The sequence below is a fragment of the Panulirus ornatus genome, chromosome 53 (assembly GCF_036320965.1).
Source record: "Panulirus ornatus isolate Po-2019 chromosome 53, ASM3632096v1, whole genome shotgun sequence".
Taxonomy (NCBI): Eukaryota; Metazoa; Arthropoda; class Malacostraca; order Decapoda; family Palinuridae; genus Panulirus; species Panulirus ornatus.
Window position 1 is genome coordinate 8,219,041 of NC_092276.1, and position 20,379 is coordinate 8,239,419.

The 20,379-nt window shown below is 39.0% G+C and overlaps 1 pseudogene; it reads right to left on the reverse strand.

The window, feature by feature from the left end:
- LOC139765218 (uncharacterized) overlaps nt 1-19,054 on the reverse strand; it is a 49,926-nt pseudogene extending 30,872 nt beyond the window's left edge.
- Between the last annotated feature and the right edge of the window lie 1,325 nt (nt 19,055-20,379).

Genomic DNA, 20,379 nt, shown 5'->3' on the forward strand with positions numbered 1-20,379 from the left:
GTATTTAGGGAAGCAGTGATGGCTTGTGCAAAAGATGCTTGTGGCATGAGAAGCGTGGGAGGTGGGTTGATTAGAAAGGGTAGTGAGTGGTGGGATGAAGAAGTAAGTTTATTAGTGAAAGAGGAGAGAGAGGCATTTGGATGATTTTTGCAGGGAAATAATGCAAATGACTGGGAGATGTATAAAAGAAAGAGGCAGGAGGTCAAGAGAAAAGTGCAAGAGGCGAAAAAGAAGCCAAATGAGAGTTGGGGTGAGAGTATCATTAGATTTTTGAGAGAATAAAAAGATGTTTTGGAAGGAGGTAAATAAAGTCCATAAGACAAGGGAACATCAGTGAAGGGGGCTAATGGGGAGGTGATAACAAGTAGTGGTGATGTGAGTAGATGGAGTGAGTATTTTGAAGGTTTGTTGCATGTGTTTGATGACAGAGTGGCAGATATAGGGTGTTTTGGTTGAGGTGGTGTGCAAAGTGAAGGGAGAATGATATTGTTGATTGGTTGGTAAGGTTACTTAATGTATGTATGATTCATGGTGAGGTGCCTGAGGACTGGCGGAATATTTGCATAGTGCCATTGTATGAAGGCAAAGGGGATAAAAGTGAGTGCTCAAATTTCAGAGGTATAAGTTTGTTGAGTATTCCTGGTAAATTATATGGGAGGGTATTGATTGAGAGGGTGAAGGCATGTACAGAGCATCAGACTGGGGAAGAGCAGTGTGGTTTCATAAGTGGTAGAGGATGTGTGGATCAGGTGTTTGCTTTGGAAAATGTATGTGAGAAATACTTAAGAAAAGCAAATGGATTTGTATGTAGCATTTATGGATCTTGAGAAGGCATATGATAGAGTTGATAGAGATGCTCTGTGGAAGGTATTAAGAATATATGGTGTGGGAGGTAAGATGTTAGAAGCAGTGAAGTTTTATCGAGGATGTAAGGCATGTGTATATGTAGGAAGAGAGGAAAGTGATTGGTTCTCAGTGAATGTTGGTTTGTGGCAGGGGTGCTTGATGTCTCCATGGTTGTTTAATTTGTTTATGGATGGGGTTGTTAGGGAGGTGAATGCAAGAGTTTTGGAGAAAGGAGCAAGTATGCAGTCTGTTGTGGATGAGAGAGCTTGGGAAGTGAGTCAGTTGTTGTTCGCTGATGATACAGCGCTGGTGGCTGATTCGGATGAGAAACTGCAGAAGCTGGTGACTGAGTTTGGTAAAGTGTGTGAAAGAAGAAAGCTGAGAGTAAATGGGAATAAGAGCAAGGTTATTATGTACAGCAGGGTTGAGGGACAAGTCAACTGGGAGGTAAGTTTGAATGGAGAAAAACTGGAGGAAGTGAAGTGTTTTAGATATCTGGAAGTGGATTTGGCAGCGGATGGAACCATGGAAGCAGAAGACTTGCAGGTGTTAATGTTGGTAATGTGGGCAAGCATTCAAGGAGAAGCAATAGTCTCGATATGAAAAATGCAGGTTATACTGTGTACAGATGGTGATTATCTTACACTAAAATGGCTGAATGCACTGGAAGACACTGTACCATCACTTGGTTATTTTCTCTCACATTTTTATCACTGAAAATTATCATCATCTCTTTATTTGAAACACTTACCATCAGTGCAAAATCATAATTTGTGCTGTTAGCAGAGTCCCAAAGAAGCCTTAAACATATTGTTTACAAGTGTGCAGTGGGGCTGTTGGTATACATTTCCATTGGAGCCATGTTGTAACTGCCTGAACCGCACTATTTTTGGGTAGTACTCTTAAAACAAGAACATATTCCCATCCCCAATCAAGGTATGTCTGTATAAACAGTGTATTGTTAAATCCCATTTCTCTGGCATATCATTAAACAGCAAATTAATAATGCTGTGAATAACTGAATATGACTCAAGAGCCAATAATGGTGTTTACTTCACAAATATAATAGACTAAGCTGTATTTATATATCATATTGCCTGTCAGATAATGTTCTTCAATTTGCAGTCATGCAAATAAACTATGAAACCAACAGCCACCATGACCATTATAAAAACTATAATCAAAGCTGCCACTAGCAATTTTCTTCACCTTTTCCTAATGATATCTTCCTTCATGATCTATCTATTGATAATTAGGATACAATCTTTAAATTACACATTTAAAACCCCTGTAATTCAAAAATGTTAAAGATCAAGATCCATCTAACCATGTTAAATTCTCACCATAGGCCAACAAGCCTTCTGGAATCTTGTTTTTTCATACAAAATCCTAAATACCATACTTCTGTCTATAAACATATTGCATGAATACATTATACCATGCTCATATATATCTTATAGGGATGTAGTCTACATTATAGCTTCTCCAGACAAAATCTTCATATATTCCTTGTCTCATGCTGCTCACATTCCACTTTTTTACAAGTTCCTGTAAATATTGGTGATCCTCCCTCTGTTCTAGTATCAGCATTTGAAAAAATAAATAGGGATATGCTACTCTATCATTTGCAGTTCCCCCATTACAATAGCTTTTTTTCAGATATTTCATCTAGCTTTCCTACTGTGAACCAAGTTCTCTTGAAAATAAAAAAATTGTCATTCCCTTATCAGGTATCTTACTTTTATGTTCCATCATTTCTGCCTAGAATATCATCAATATGAAATGTCATTCATCGTGAATACACTCACCTCTCCAAATCCAGAACAACCAGATCTTTTCACTGTAACCAGATCAAAAGTTACATCAGCTGGATTTCTGAGTTTCTGTACCATCAAATGAGAATGGCCAAGTACAGATAACTGATGAGATGACTCCGACAAAGGGCTAGTAATATTTACAAAGTTGTCACGTCTATTTTCTGTCAACTCTGTTCCACATTTACGGCACAGTATATGATCTGTCAAAAACATAAACTGATAAAGTATTACAGTTCATCATAGTGTCTGATTTAATGGTATAAAAAGTGCATCGTCAGATACAAATTAAGGGTTTTGAAGGGTGAAATTTTTCTTCAGTGTGCAAAGCCCTAAAAGCATCTGTTTGCTAAATTTTGGCGGTGGGAGGTTTAAACACCATCATATCTCCACGAATGATATATCTTTAGGAGGATTCACACCCTCCAACAATCACAAAACATATGAAACCACCAGAGGCCTACAACATGGTACTGGGGTAAAGATGGCATCAAGCTATTATCCACTCCATTCACACCATCATCACACCATCATTCACACCATCAAGAATCAAGAAAAAGTTATTTAAAGAGAAAGGAAGGGAAGGGAAAGGAAAATAAAAGAAATGTTCAAAAGAAACCTGAGAGACACTTCTGTTGACAGGAAAAGAGGAGGATTTTCCATAGGTAATTACAGACAGATCACTCAGACAGGAAGCTAGCTAGATATGAGGGAAGAGAGAAGAGCTTGAAGATAAAATCTTAATGCCATACATGTCAAAAGCTTATGATATATCAAGGGCTTCATGGTAATAAACATCTCACTAATTCCCAAAAGTAGGGAGTGTTGTGTAGTAATTGTTAGGCAGCCACCAACCAGGGAGGTATGTTAATGGTACTACCTGTCTGGGTACCAGGATGGTAACTGATGGCTGCATAGTCAACCAAGGCTTCAGTGGTTATCAAGTTTCACTCCTTTGCCCCAGGTAGCTGTCTTTTCTTTCTGCTTCATCCACATGTGGACTGCTGGCAGTCTCTCCACAAATATACAATCTCTCCTTGTCACGCATAACACCTGACAACCTTAATTCACACAACTAATTCTTTGTAACTAGATTTTCCTGCAATGAGCACTATGCACAAGCCCAGCCTATTGGCAAAATAGCTGGTGGAAGGAAAATTAGGTAGGAGCCTCTGAAAACAATGTGCTTGAGCTGCCCTTTGCCAGTGGCCTGTTGGGATGAGGCACAACTGGCTGAGCCAGCACTGGAGTTCACCAGTTATGGAGACCCTCTTGCCATGGCCACCCCCTTGAGGGAGTTCCCAAAGGGAACAGGCATGAGATGTAAATAGACAGATAGATAGTTGCACTGGTGCTGTAACAATTGTTCTGATGTGCAAATATTACACATTGACAGGAATTTTATTTATTGAATATGAAAGACAGCTCATATATCTGGGGTAGTTCTTTGTTCAACACAATATTTGCACGAATGGAATCAAAAGACTTTGGTCTCATAAATTCTCCAAGCAACACCTTTCTTCAACCTTCCCTTTTTGTAAACCACAATGTTGCTGCACTCTCTGTTCTACAGGTATTACTTTGGCCACTGCTTTTGGGAGCTGTCTGAGTGTATATCCACTGCTAACAAGGTTTGGACTATGGCACATGACAAGGTGATGCTACACACAATCTGTGCGAAGATCAGGCACAGAGAATGACCATTATGATAGCTCCTTTTCTTGAACAGCTAAGCTCTGGAATTCTCTTGCTCATTTCATCTTTCCCTCTTCCTAGAACTTTCATAACTTTACAAACTAGGTCTACAAACAAGAGCCCTAATCAACTTCCACATCCTTTTTCTCTTACTTTTTCCTTTTTACTTGAGATAGTCTTTAACTGAGGCACTATTAAAAAAAAAAAAAAAATACATTCTCTAGAGTCTTTCAGCAATGATGACCAGACATCTGTATGAGAGAAGAGGATATCACCACTGGATACTGCCTTTTTTAAGCCATGCTGAAATGATCAGAGAGAAGATGGAAATTCAAGAAATTTGAGGAAATGGGAGTTAAGGAGGGATTCAAAGACTTTAGAAATAGAAGTCATACTAATAAGATGATTTATGAAAGGGTTAAAATGGTCACCCTTCTTTGGAAAATACTGTACCATCACCTTTTTCTAAGAAGGAAAAGTTTTTGTTTTTAAACAGAAACAGAACAGATGAGTATGCAGAGGGACAAATTCAGGAGCACGCTCCTTCAATAAAAAGGATGGATACCATCTGGTCCATCCACTTTCATTCCATCTAAGCATGAAAAGACATTAGATGAAGGAGCAATCCACGCTCCTCCCATAAGCAACAGTAAAAGAGGATTACAGAGGTCACAAATGGTTTTCCTCATACTCTGGTAGGAAGATAATTATAACGTAAACTAGTTGACCTTTCAAAAAACAAGACTTATTGGGTCAATGTGAAAATTTATCGTCAAAGTCATGTAGCCAGTTAAAGTGAGACTCTCAACAATGGATGGACAGATGGACAACAGACAATGGATAAAGTAAAGTAATGCCATAGTGTGTATCATGTTACACAGGCAACATGACAACTGTTGAGCAGTCCTACCAATAATGACATAATGAAGTATAACTACATTTGTAGGTAAAACATTATGGTGAGAAGCAAGTCTCTCAAACAGTCAAACCAGCTTTCCAACCTCTTATTACACATCCAATCAAAATATTTGTAAAACATAAGTCAAATATGACACGTGATATGTTTTACAATACAATACAGCATATCAAACAGAAAAAAATATACAACAAAATCCAAAAAGAGTCAGGTAAACCAACCCATCAAAGATGTCCAAGGCTGCCATCTGAGACTGCTGACAATGGTGTTGTAATGTACCTTGATTTTCAACATACAACAAAATATTTCCAATTCATGACATGAAAAACCCATGAATAGAAGATATCCATCTAACATCTCCAAAGGCTGGAAGTGAAAGTGAAGGATCACAAGCTAACATCAATCAAAGGTCAGCAGTCTTTCGAACTAAGAGCAAATGAGATAGAATGCCTGGTAGCTCTGTGCTGCCTAAAGAATAACTGGTGCCATGACCTTACAGCCCTGGGTAGGTTGCTGTAAGGTTATCGAGTTCTATGGACAACCATCTACTAACCTAATGAGTTTCATGATGGTAAAAGGGGTGAGTTCTCATAGACAGACCTCATTTTGGGGGGCAAGTAAGCATTTTAACCTTCACCAAGCAAGTCTTCTTTCAGATGCTTAAAGGATTTTGTTAGTTGATGAGAAAGAGTATTCAAGCACTTAACATTTATGGTTAGGCACTTCAGGCTTTTAAATTTTGTTCAGTATACAGTTCAGATTGATATTTTTGCTGTTATGGTATGACACTAAAGTACTGAAAATGTCAATTCTAAATGAGTTGAAGGTAACCATTTACATATTTCTAAAACAATTTAACAATAACTTTCACTTACAAGATTGTGATTTCTTTTCTTGAGGTGAAATTAAATCATACTTTTCAGTGAATCTTGCAGTGCTTATCTAGCTCTCAAAGCTATTTACAGCCCTGTACAAAAATACAGCAGAGTATGACCAAGTCTTTCTTCTTTCACATCACTAATCAGTTGTCCACGTGTTACAATATAATTTTCAAGCAGTAAAATACAGTCACACAGAAATATAAGAAAAACCAGCTGCAGCTGATTAGATTTAATCAATCGTTACAAAAATTATTCGCATTATATGAAGACCTCAAGTACTTTTGATTCCTTTTAGAAACATTTATGCATTTCTCTCTCTGTATTACTAATTTTCTTTACACGCACATACTTGTTTATGTAATTACATATTTGTATTGTAAAGAGAGGGAGCTCTACACTCATGTTGCCCCCATCTCTTGAGCTTCCTCCTCTAATATACAAAATTCTATATGCTATCCATTATATAATTCAGTTTATTCCATTCATTCACCACTCTTACACATTAAAAGTACTTCCTAAGCCTCTTTTATAATTTCAAGTTTGGCCTCTGGCTACTCTACCCATACATCTTTTATCCATATGTATTCACCCTCTTATAACTCACTTTATTCCATTCACTCACCACTCTTATACTATAAAAGTACTACTTAAGTTTCTTTGGTAATTTCAAGTTTAGCCACCAGCCATTCTATCCCTACATCTTTGCTGCTCACTATGTTACCAAGTTGTCTTGGAAAACTGAAGGTTGTAACCAGATGGGTAAATCATAGCCTTTAGCCTTTTCCTATAACTCAGTCTTTTTAATTCTAATACTATTTTTGATTTCCTCCTCTGTACCTTTTCCATTAGTTCTTTGTGATACTTTCACTGACCTTATATAAGATGTAAACAGTTTTCAGAATAATTTCCTTACCCATATACTTGAATGGTGTATGCAAGGGAGGGACATACAGACACAGATAAGTGGAGACACTTTTGCCATGGCCACCCCCTAGATAGGAGTTCCTAGAGGGAACAGGCATCAGATTATATATCCCTGGGGATGGGGGAGAAAGAATACCTCCAACATATTCCCTGAGTGTTGTAGGGGGGAGGAAGCAGGGGCTGGAAATCCTTCCCTTTGTTTTTAATCTTCCAAAAGAAGGAACAGAGAAGGGGGCCAAGTGAGGATATCACTTCTAAGGCTTTGTCCTCTGTTCTTAATGCTGCCTTGCTAATGTGGGAAATGTCAAATATGTATATAAATTTTTTTTTTTTTTTTTTTTTTTATACTTTGTCGCTGTCTCCCGCGTTTGCGAGGTAGCGCAAGGAAACAGACGAAAGAAATGGCCCAACCCCCCCCCCCCCATACACATGTATATACATACGTCCACACACGCAAACATACATACCTACACAGCTTTCCATGGTTTACCCCAGACGCTTCACATGCCTTGATTCAATCCACTGACAGCACGTCAGCCCCGGTATACCACATCGCTCCAATTCACTCTATTCCTTGCCCTCCTTTCACCCTCCTGCATGTTCAGGCCCCGATCACACAGAATCTTTTTCACTCCATCTTTCCACCTCCAATTTGGTCTCCCTCTTCTCCTTGTTCCCTCCACCTCCGACACATATATCCTCTTGGTCAATCTTTCCTCACTCATCCTCTCCATGTGCCCAAACCACTTCAAAACACCCTCTTCTGCTCTCTCAACCACGCTCTTTTTATTTCCCACATCTCTCTTACCCTTACGTTACTCACTCGATCAAACCACCTCACACCACACATTGTCCTCAAACATCTCATTTCCAGCACATCCATCCTCCTGCGCACAACTCTATCCATAGCCCATGCCTCACAACCATACAACATTGTTGGAACCACTATTCCTTCAAACATACCCATTTTTGCTTTCCGAGATAATGCTCTCGACTTCCACACATTCTTCAAGGCCCCCAGAATTTTCGCCCCCTCCCCCACCCTATGATCCACTTCCGCTTCCATGGTTCCATCCGCTGCCAGATCCACTCCCAGATATCTAAAACACTTCACTTCCTCCAGTTTTTCTCGATTCAAACTCACCTCCCAATTGACTTGACCCTCAACCCTACTGTACCTAATAACCTTGCTCTTATTCACATTTACTCTTAACTTTCTTCTTCCACACACTTTACCAAACTCAGTCACCAGCTTCTGCAGTTTCTCACATGAATCAGCCACCAGCGCTGTGTCATCAGCGAACAACAACTGACTCACTTCCCAAGCTCTCTCATCCCCAACAGACTTCATACTTGCCCCTCTTTCCAAAACTCTTGCATTTACCTCCCTAACAACCCCATCCATAAACAAATTAAACAACCATGGAGACATCACACACCCCTGCCGCAAACCTACATTCACATTTATTTGTCCGAACCATTTTAACACACCTGCCTCTGCTCTCTCAACCACACTCTTTTTATTACCACACATCTCTCATACCTTTCATTACTTACTTGATCAAACCACCTCATACCACACATTGTCCTCACACATTTTAGGAGGGTGGATGTGTTGGAAATAAAATGCTTGAGGACACTGTGTGGTGTGAGTTGGTTTCATTGAGCACATAATGAAAGGGTAAGAGAGATGTGTGGTAATAAAGAGAGTATGGCTGAAAGAGCAGAAGAGGGTGCGCTGCAATGGTTAGGAGATATGGAGAGAATGAGTGAGGAAAGATTGACAAAGAGGATATATGTGTCAGAAGTGGAGGGAACAAGGAGAAGTGGGAGACCAAATTGGAGGTGGAAGGATGTAATGAAAAAGATTTTGAGTGATTGGGGCCTGAACATGCAGGAGGGTGTAAGGCACGCAAGGAATAGAGTGAATTGGAACGATGTGGTATACCGGGGTCAACGTGCTGTCAGTGGATTGAATCAGGGCATATAAACATTCTGCTATATGTCTCCTTTGCTATTCTCTTAATGTGGGACTCTAGCAACATGTTAAAAAAGTGTAATTTCCAAGTCCCTCTCACACACATTCCTGCAACTTATTTCCTGTAGATAATATTCATATTCAACCTTTTTTTAGTGTGTCCCATCCTCTTTACCTTACATTCACCTGCTGAATTTCATCAACAATATATGAGACCAACTTTGGAGTTTGTCCAGGTCACCTGTTAGTTGATGCAATCCTGCTTGTTTTTTCCTTCCTTCATAACCTTGGCATAATCAACACATATGTTCAGGTGAGTTATTTCCATTGATCAAAAGCAGCAATAGTCCCAGAACAGATCCCTGCAGCACACCACTGGAGACCTCACCCCATTTTAAGAAGGCACCCTGATGTATGTCCTTTGTTCCCTTCCTGGATGATAATCTTTAATCCAATGAAGGAGTCCCCCTTATCCTGCACAAAAATACAGCTTCTTTACCAACCTCCAATGTGGCACAGTGTCATATGCTTTCTGGAGACTATATGCAAAATCAAATAATTACATGTAATAATAATGATTTCTTTTTTCTTTCGTACTATTCGCCATTTCCCGCATTAGTGTGGTAGCGTTAAGAACAGAGGACTGGACCTTTGAGGGAATATCCTCACCTGGCCCCCTTCTCTGCTCCTTCTTTTGGAAAATTTAAAAAAAAAAAAACGAGAGGGGAGGATTTCCAGCCCCCCGCTCCCTTCCCTTTTAGTCGCCTTCTACGACACGCAGGGAATACGTGGAAAGTATTCTTTCTCCCCTATCCCCAGGGATAAATAATAATGATAATGATAATAATAATAATAATAATAATAATAACAATAACAATAATAACAATGTTGTTTGGTTGCGCGGCTTGGGCTATGGATAGAGTTGTGCGCAGGAGGGTAGATGTGCTGGAAATGAGATGTTTGAGGACAATATGTGGTGTGAGGTGGTTTGATCGAGTAAGTAATGTAAGGGTAAGAGAGACGTATGGAAATAAAAAGAGCGTGGTTGAGAGAGCAGAAGAGGGTGTTTTGAAATGGTTTGGGCACACGGAGAGAATGAGTGAGGAAAGATTGACCAAGAGGATATATGTGTCGGAGGTGGAGGGAACGAGGAGAAGTAGGAGACCAAATTGGAGGTGGAAAGATAGAGTGAAAAAGATTTTGAGTGATCGGGGCCTGAACATTCAGGAGGGTGAAAGGCGGGCAAGGAACAGAGTGAATTGGATCGATGTGGTATACCGGGGTCGACGTGCTGTTAATGGATTGAATCAGGGCATGTGAAGCATCTGGGGTAAACCATGGAAAGTTCTGTGGGGCCTGGATGTGGAAAGGGAGCTGTGGTTTCGGGCATTATTGCATGACAGCTAGAGACTGAGTGTGAACGAATGGGGCCTTTGTTGTCTTTTCCTAGCGCTACCTCGCACACCTGAGGGGGGAAGGGGATGTTATTCCATGTGTGGCGAGGTGGCGATGGGAATGAATTAAGGCAGAGTGTGAATTGTGTGCATGTGTATATTTGTATGTGTCTGTGTGTATATATGTGCACATTGAAATGTATGGGTATGTATATTTGTGTGTTTGGACGTGTATGTATATACATGTGTATGGGGGTGGGTTGGGCCATTTCTTTCATCTGTTTCCTTGCGCTACCTCGCAAACGCAGGAGACAGCGACAAAGCAAAATAAATAAATAAATGATAATAATAATTTATCTATAATAATTATTATTAATTAATCAATTATTAATTATTAATTATCAAATAATAATAATAATAATGATAATAATAATAACAGTGATAAAGGCGAGTGTTCAAATTACAGAGGTATAAGTTATTTGAGTATTCCTGGGAAATTACATGGGAGGGTAATGATTGAGATGGTCTCAGCATGTACAGAGCATCAGATTGGGGAAGAGCAGTGTGGTTTCAGAAGTGGTAGAGGATGTGTGGATCAGGGATTGCTTTGAAGAATGTATGTGAGAAATACTTAGAAAAACAGATGGATTTGTATGTAGCATTAATGGATCAGGAGAAGGCATATGATAGAGTTGATACAGATGCTCTGTGGAAGGTATTAAGAGTATATGGTGTGGGAGGTAAGTTGCAAGAAGCAGTGAAAAGTTTTTATCAAGGATGTAAGGCATGTGTACGAGTAGGAAGAGAGGAAAGTGATTGGTTCCCAGTGAATGTCGGTTTGAATCAGGGGTGCATGATGTCTCCATGGTTGTTTAATTTGTTTATGGATGGGGTTGTTAGGGAGGTGAATACAAGGGTTCTGAAGAGAGGGGCTAGTATGCAGTCTGTTGTGGATGAGAGGCCTTGGGAAGTAAGTCAGTTGTTGTTCGCTGATGATACAGCGTTGGTGGCTGATTAGGATGAGAAACTGCTGAAGTTGGTGATTGAGTTTGGTAGAGTGTGTGAAAGAAGAAAGCTGAGAGTAAATGTGAATAAGAGCGAGGTTATTAGGTTCAGTAGGGTTGAGGGATAAGTCAATTGAATGGAGAAAAACTGGAGGAAGTGAAGTGTTTTAGATATCTGGGAGTGGATTTGGCAGTGGATGGAACCATGGAGGTGGAAGAGAGTCACAGGGTGGGGGAGGGGGCAAAGGTTCTGGAAGCCTTGAATAATGTGTGGAAGGCAAAAATGTAATTTTGGAGAGCAAAAATGGGTATGTTTGAAGGAATAGTGGTTCCAACAATGTTATATGGTTGTGATGCATGGGCTATAGATAGGGTTGTGTGGAGGAAGGTGGATATGTTGGAAATGAGATGTTTAAGGACAATATGTGGTGTGAGGTGGTTTGATCGAGTAAGTAATGAGAGGGTGGGAGAGATGTGTGGTAATAAAAAGAGTGTGGTTGAGAGAGCAGAGGAAGGTGTATTGAAATGGTTTGGTCACATGGAGAGAATGAGTGAGGAAAGATTGACAAAGAGGATATATGTATTGGAGGTGAAGTGGGAGACCAAATTATAGGTGGAAGGATGGAGTGAAAAAGATTTTGAGCGATCGGGGCCTGAACATACAGGAGGAGGAAAGGTGTGCAAGGAATAGAGTGAATTGGAACGATGTGGTATACCGGGGTCGACGTGCTGTCAATGGATTGAACCAGGGCATGTGAAGCGTCTGGGAAAAATAATGGAAAGTTTTGTGGGGCCTTGATGTGGAAAGGGAGCTGTGGTTACGGTGAATTACACATGACAGCTAGAGACTGTGTGTGAATGAATGTAGCCTTTGATGTCTTTTCCTAGTGCTACCTTGCGCTCATGCGGGTGGAGGGGTGGTGCCATTCCACGCATGGCGGGGTGGCGGCGGGAATGGATGAAGGGAGCATGCATGTATATGTACATGTATATATATATGTATCTGTCTGGGTAAGTATATGCATGTATACGTTGAAATGTATAAGTATGTATACATGCGTGTGTGGGCGTTTATGTATATAAATGTGTATGTGGTTGGGTTGGGCCATTCTTTCATCTGTTTCCTTGCGCTACATCGCTAATGCAGGAAACAGCGACAAAGTATAATAATAATGATAATAAGAACAACAAGAAAGAGACAGGAGGTCAAGAGAAAGGTGCAAGAGGTGAAAAAGAGGGCAAATGAGAGTTGGGGTGAGAGAGTATCATTAAATTTTAGGGAGAATAAAAAGATGTTCTGGAAGGAGGTAAATAAAGTGCGTAAGACAAGGGAGCAAATGGGAACTTCAGTGAAGGGCGCAAATGGGGAGGTGATAACAAGTAGTGGTGATGTGAGAAGGAGATGGAGTGAGTATTTTGAAGGTTTGTTGAATGTGTTTGATGATAGAGTGGCAGATATAGGGTGTTTTGGTCGAGGTGGTGTGCAAAGTGAGAGGGTTAGGGAAAATGATTTGGTAAATAGAGAAGAGGTAGTAAAAGCTTTGCGGAAGATGAAAGCCGGCAAGGCAGCAGGTTTGGATGGTATTGCAGTGGAATTTATTAAAAAAGGGGGTGACTGTATTATTGACTGGTTGGTAAGGTTATTTAATGTATGTATGACTCATGGTGAGGTGCCTGAGGATTGGCGGAATGCGTGCATAGTGCCATTGTACAAAGGCAAAGGGGATAAGAGTGAGTGCTCAAATTACAGAGGTATAAGTTTGTTGAGTATTCCTGGTAAATTATATGGGAGGGTATTGATTGAGAGGGTGAAGGCATGTACAGAGCATCAGATTGGGGAAGAGCAGTGTTGTTTCAGAAGTGGTAGAGGATGTGTGGATCAGGTGTTTGCTTTGAAGAATGTATGTGAGAAATACTTAGAAAAGCAAATGGATTTGTACGTAGCATTTATGGATCTGGAGAAGGCATATGATAGAGTTGATAGAGATGCTCTGTGGAAGGTATTAAGAATATATGGTGTGGAAAGCAAGTTGTTAGAAGCAGTGAAAAGTTTTTATCGAGGATGTAAGGCATGTGTACATGTAAGAAGAGAGGAAAGTGATTGGTTCTCAGTGAATGTAGGTTTGCGGCAGGGGTGTGTGATGTCTCCATGGTTGTTTAATTTGTTTATGGATGGGGTTGTTAGGGAGGTAAATGCAAGAGTTTTGGAAAGAGGGGCAAGTATGAAGTCTGTTGGGGATGAGAGAGCATGGGAAGTGAGTCAGTTGTTGTTCGCTGATGATACAGCGCTGGTGGCTGATTCATGTGAGAAACTGCAGAAGCTGGTGACTGAGTTTGGTAAAGTGTGTGAAAGAAGAAAGTTAAGAGTAAATGTGAATAAGAGCAAGGTTATTAGGTACAGTAGGGTTGAGGGTCAAGTCAGTTGGGAGGTAAGTTTGAAGGGAGAAAAACTGGAGGAAGTAAAGTGTTTTAGATATCTGGGAGTGGATCTGGCAGCGGATGGAACCATGGAAGCGGAAGTGGATCATAGGGTGGGGGAGGGGGCGAAAATCCTGGGTGCCTTGAAGAATGTGTGGAAGTCGAGAACATTATCTCGGAAAGCAAAAATGGGTATGTTTGGAGGAATAGTGGTTCCAACAATGTTGTATGGTTGCGAGGCGTGGGCTATGGATAGAGTTGTGTGCAGGAGGATGGATGTGCTGGAAATGAGATGTTTGAGGACAATGTGTGGTGTGAGGTGGTTTGATCAAGTAAGTAATGTAAGGGTAAGAGAGATGTGTGGAAATAAAAAGAGCGTGGTTGAGAGAGCAGAAGAGGGTGTTTTGAAATGGTTTGGGCACATGGAGAGAATGAGTGAGGAAAGATTGACCAAGAGGATATATGTGTCGGAGGTGGAGGGAACGAGGAGAAGTGGGAGACCAAATTGGAGGTGGAAAGATGGAGTGAAAAAGATTTTGTGTGATCGGGGCCTGAACATGCAGGAGGGTGAAAGGAGGGCAAGGAATAGAGTGAATTGGATCGATGTGGTATACCGGGGTTGACGTGCTGTCAGTGGATTGAATCAGGGCATGTGAAGCGTCTGGGGTAAACCATGGAAAGCTGTGTAGGTATGTATATTTGCGTGTGTGGACGTATGTATATACATGTGTATCTGGGTGGGTTGGGCCATTTCTTTCGTCTGTTTCCTTGCGCTACCTCGCAAGCGCGGGAGACAGAAAAAAAAAAACTAACAAAAATAATGGATGAAGGCAAACAAATATGAATATGTACACATGTATGTAAGTATATGTTTATGTATATGTGTATATGTTGATATGGATATTTATGTTTATGTATGTGTACGTGCACAACCATTAGATGAGTGTTATTTGTACGCAGCTGGATGATTGCCTTATTCATATAAGAGTGGATAGGTCATTCTTCGTCTGTTTCCTGGCACTACCTTGCTGACGCAGGAAATGATCAAGTGTATTAATAAATAAATAAATAGATAATAATAATAATAATAATAATAATAATAACTGAATCGATCCTGAATAATCAAGACAGTGGGAATTAGCTTAAATTCTTGAGTGTGTTCAATCATTTGAAATAAAACTAAAACTAATGCAGAAGTAACCAAAGGAAGGTAATATTCTTAAGGGAATCTGATAACACCGGAATCTGCATTCCAGAGAGTACTTCGAATTCCTTGATAATTTGTAGGTCCCTCATAGTTCTTAATTTCATGAACAGAAGACGGTAGATTTTCAAAATCCATTTACTGGGATCAGGACTGTTCTGAAGGACATTCAATCAGAATTACTTCATCTCAGTGCACATGCAGTGGTTCCTTCTGTGAAACTGTCCTAAATGAACCCAACAATGGGAAACCACAGAAACTGCAGTCTTCTCTTTTCACAAGCACATTAATATGAAAGATAGCCCTCTCAAAAATGAACATAGAAAATATTTTACTTAAGTCCAGACTGAGGGACACTCCATCTTCAGTGCTTTTTTGAGTACCAATGTTAAGCAATTAACTATACAACACATGGTGTGTAAGAAAAGTTTGCTTCATAAATGCTAATCAGTTAAAAATCAGTTGGTGCTTTTCACCCTCTTTCCATTATACCTAATGGTATTTTCAAATGATTTCAACAGATCATCATTAAAGACATGGCAAACTAATTACAGTAATTAATCTACATGTACTTTACTAGTATTCAAAAAAAAAAAAATCAAGTGGTTAGTATCTGGCCTGCCATCATGGTCATCAAAGATTTTGAGAACTCCTGGGTTACATATACATATGCTGTAACGACCCTATGAAAATACTGCAAAGTACAAGTCTCGACTTGTTTCATTCAGAGACAGATTAGAGTTCAAATACATCTTGAACAGTATTAGTACCATGTTCATCAAAATGACTCAATTATAATGTCTGTTTTTGTAAACATTGCATTCTTAACTGTTAGTGACTGTGGTGATGCCTCCCTTAAACTATTCCCTTCACCTTGTGATGAACCTTATAGCCCTGCTTCTGTTGTCATACGAATTAAATCTTCCCACCTCTATATTAAAGTCCCATCTGATGTCTTCTTCCACCAATTATTATATGTCAAAAGCAGCATACTGCCACAGCTCACTCAACCCACATTGTTACATTAGATAGGTGGAAAGCAAGAATTTCGTGCTCACTGTTGTAACTTTGAAATAAAAGAAACAATATTTGGGGAATGAGCGCTGATATTTTTGAAGCAAATTAAATTCTCTTGTTCATGTAAATAAAGTTTTGTATAAATAACATATAAAATACTGTTTGTTTAAAAAATGAGTTTTTAAAAAAATATATTTTTAGTAGCATCTCCCATTATTATGAAAACTACGAAAAACGTGGTCCATAAATGAGGTTAGGTGAAGTTTTCATAGGTTATATTCCTTGTCGGGTGAGTTCAAATGACTAAATATATAGGAATTGAATTACAGCATAAGGGTATTTGTTCCATACAGTTTCGGATCCAAACATTTCTACAGACATCTTAACTCCCTCTATACTTCTCAAATGGAAGAACCTTCCCTCATAATCCTACCACTAAGGAGCTATTCAGTCTTAAATGATGTTATATTAGTGAGAAATGATAACCCCATCCTCTTAAATAATCAATCACAGTGGCGTGAATGATACCATGAGTAGAACAGAGACCGTAAACTTACAACTTGTATGCCCATTTTAAGATACTCTTATGAAAAACATTTATTTCACTCTGCAATGATAGCACACTGCTTTCTGTGTTACTTTCAAAACACATCAACATTGTCCACTGCAGCCAAGCTACTTGGTCCAGTATGTTTAAATGTAGTCAATGACCATTTCATGCATGTTTACAGCATCTGAATGCATAAAATGATCAGCAACAACTACATTATCTAAAAAAACAAAAATGTAGTACATTTTCGCTGCTATAGGAAGTTACAAGAGGTTTTTATGTTATGCTGATTCTACAGGCATTTCAACTACTTTTACAGACAAAATACTTATTTAGCCAAGCTACTTTTTTTTACAGAACTAGTTTCCATACATTCTTCATGCTTAGATGTAGATGTTGTTTCAGATGTATTAGTAGATGTGTTTCAGACTGGTGCTGCATGATTTACTGCATTTCTTTTTTCACATGGTCAGTCTAAATTACTTATACCAACCACAAAGTACATTCACCTGTATTTGTTTCAAATCTGTAAGTTACTTCTGTTTTACCGCTAAACTAAAAAATCACTTACATATCAATGCTGATGTGCCATCAAGGCTCTTACATGTACGAGTTCATTTGTGCATACCATACTGGTATAGTTTTATGGAATGATGCTTCTACAGTGTCAAACAATATTGAAATAGGAATGCCTTAAAGAATCACATAAAATCAGTTCTATGAAATAAGTCTTGTGCTAATGATCTCATTACTTAATTATCTAATTCTTCTTCAATGATGTTACATAATTTTGCTAGGTTCTTAATTTTGTTGGTCATTTGCCTCTAGTTCTTTTGCTAGGTTCTTTAGTAATACTTTTTTAGTAATTCCATTTTGCATTTAGTTCAACTGTACTTTTGTACTCATTTTGTGTTATTGTTACCTCATGCAATCAATCATTTTGAATAACCTGGGCTCAGCCTGAGCTGCGATGGCAGAATATCCTGCCCCTGAAGACTTCACTAAATATTCAACAGGAATGAATTTAGGAGGACCACATTTAGAAATAAATATTCTAATATACTCTTAAGTGCTATCCTTGTAGAAATACTTATGTACATATGCTATATACTTAGATAGAAAGAATAGGCAGCAGCATTAAGTAGAAATAGTAAGTAGGAACATTAGGTAGGAGCCCCTGCAAACACTGCGTTAGTTGCCTGGCCTGTTTGTTTAAGGGTGAGGCACTAAAGGCTAAGAAACGGCACTGGAGTTCACGTAATATGGAAACTCTTTTGCCGTGGTCATCCCCTTGAGGAACTTCAAGGAGGAAACAGACGTCAAAGATGCAGATAGACAGATACATAGAGAGAATAGAGGCAAAGTAATGAACCTCGCCTAAAACCCAAACCCTCTTGAGTGGCTTTGTCCACCGGTCCCCCAACCCTAGCCTCCCTCAGTATAAAACACAAGCCTAATGAATTCATTATTAACAATATCAGCATAGTACCATCTGGCTAATATATCTGGGCAAAATAACCACTTTCCGAGAGTAGGTTCCTACGCTTTAAGATCACCCCCTCCCCCCCTCCGCAGACCCTTGCATATTTCTAAATTGCAATCAATTCTTCGTACGACCATTCATTTCACGCTATACCCTCAATCTGTTCTTACACATTTACGTTAGAAATGATCTCATTTCAACCGAGATTCACGTCAAGAAATGAACACTTTTCTCTACCATACGTCAAACATCAGAGAGAGAGGTTTGTCACGAGGTGTTTATTGAAGTAAAATGATAACTAATGAAAAGTTCAATATACTAATATCAGTGTATCAGATATGGAGAGGCACTTAGAAGAACTCACCGTGATCGTCGTGATCATTCACAGCAGATTTTCCAAGAGATACAAGAAAAAGTATTCCCAATACCAGCAGCGCGTTTGTGTACATGACGTCACAGTAGCATTTATGCTGTAATTAAAAATGATAAAATATCAGTATAGGAAATAAATAATATATTAATCAATTTCTGTTGAGACTATTTTAATTGACATAACTTTCTGTGGTTTTCAATATCATCTTACCCCCTAAAATTTGCATTCATATATCATAGAAAAATAAAAAATAGATAGACACTGAGGAATATTTTAACCTGTTTTGATGTTCATACATCTAACACATCACTTACTATTCTTAACTTAAAAGGCTGTGGAAATTTTCCTCATCCAAACCTTGGTACAATAATCTTACCTCACTTATTTTTTCCCCTCATAAACAACCTAACATCTGAAACTGTGGGTTCTTTTCTCTACTTGATCGCCATTTCTCTTATTAGAGATGTAACGCCAGGAACAGATGAAACACCTCTTGCTCTCATTCATTTTCCAACAAGTCATGTCACGAATTACTGACCTATTTGTAGTTCCAGTAGCGCAACTGCGACGGTCACACCCACTGGTCACAACACTTTCTACGTCTATGAAATATACGTTGATTACGTAGGTGATCATTAACTCCATCAGGAAACAATTTACATTGTGAAGTTTTCTCTGCAAACAAATTTATGTTCTGCATAGAAACTACAAACTAAGGAAGCTGTGATCTACACAGCAAATGAAGGCCCGGAGCAACAAAGGAATATTGACACAAGAAATATGATAACTAATTAGGATGGATATATTCTCATTTCTTGCATTCTCATGGTCATTCGACAGCATACTTGTGTTTCATATATATATATATATATATATATATATATATATATATATATATATATATATATATATATATGCGTTGATTTTTTGTTTTTTATTTTGACTGACATGGCACGGGCAAATACCATGTCCCCAGTCAGGGTCGTTTCGGGCGGAAGACAAAAGAAAGAAATTAACCAGGGCTCTGCAGGTGTGAATAGAATTGTAAGGGAAGGGTAAATGATCAAGGAAAAACAAAGGAAGGAAGAGAATTTCCACTGCTTAGCCAATCCTTAGCTGAAACCGTGTCATGGGTCGAAACCTTGGAGGTGGGGAGACATGTAGGTAGTTCATGAGAACAGTGGCCAGATAATAGCCACAGAAGAGAGAATAGAAACGACATCGTGGCGTACAGAAAAAAAAAGGAGAGTTGAAGAAAGTTGATGCCAGAAGTAATGTGACAGAAGGCCTTTTAATTCCACTCTAGTTAATAGAAAAGTGGAAGATAATAAGCTTGGGCAAAAAGAACTCTCTGTAGATATGAAACAGCTGCTCACACAAGATAATCCACACCTTAAATCAGGCTTTGCCACATTAAATCCTTGGAGCCCCAGCTAATCTGATACCCATTAGACCTCAGAGTTATTCCTCCATCATTAAAAAAAAACAAAAAAAAAGCCATTTGATTTAGACCTCAGACATGTTCCTCCATCATTAGAAAAAGAAAAAAACATTTAATTTAGAACTCAGACTTGTTCCTCCATCATTAAAAAAAAAAATTGATTTAGACCTCAGACTTGTTCCTCCATCATTAAAAAGCAAAAACATTTAACTTAGAATGTTATTTCTTTCATTTTTCTTTTCATCATCTAGATTTTTTTTTTTTTTTTACACAAATACTAACACACCATCATCGTTAGTGTTCATGTTTTCTGATTTTACAAATGTTCAGAAAATTTCTCCTTAAACTGCAGGTCACCTGTTGACTGCATGACCTGCAGGTCACTTGTTGACTATCATACACATAAAAGGGTTCGATCACCACCTTTGGTCCATCACGTTT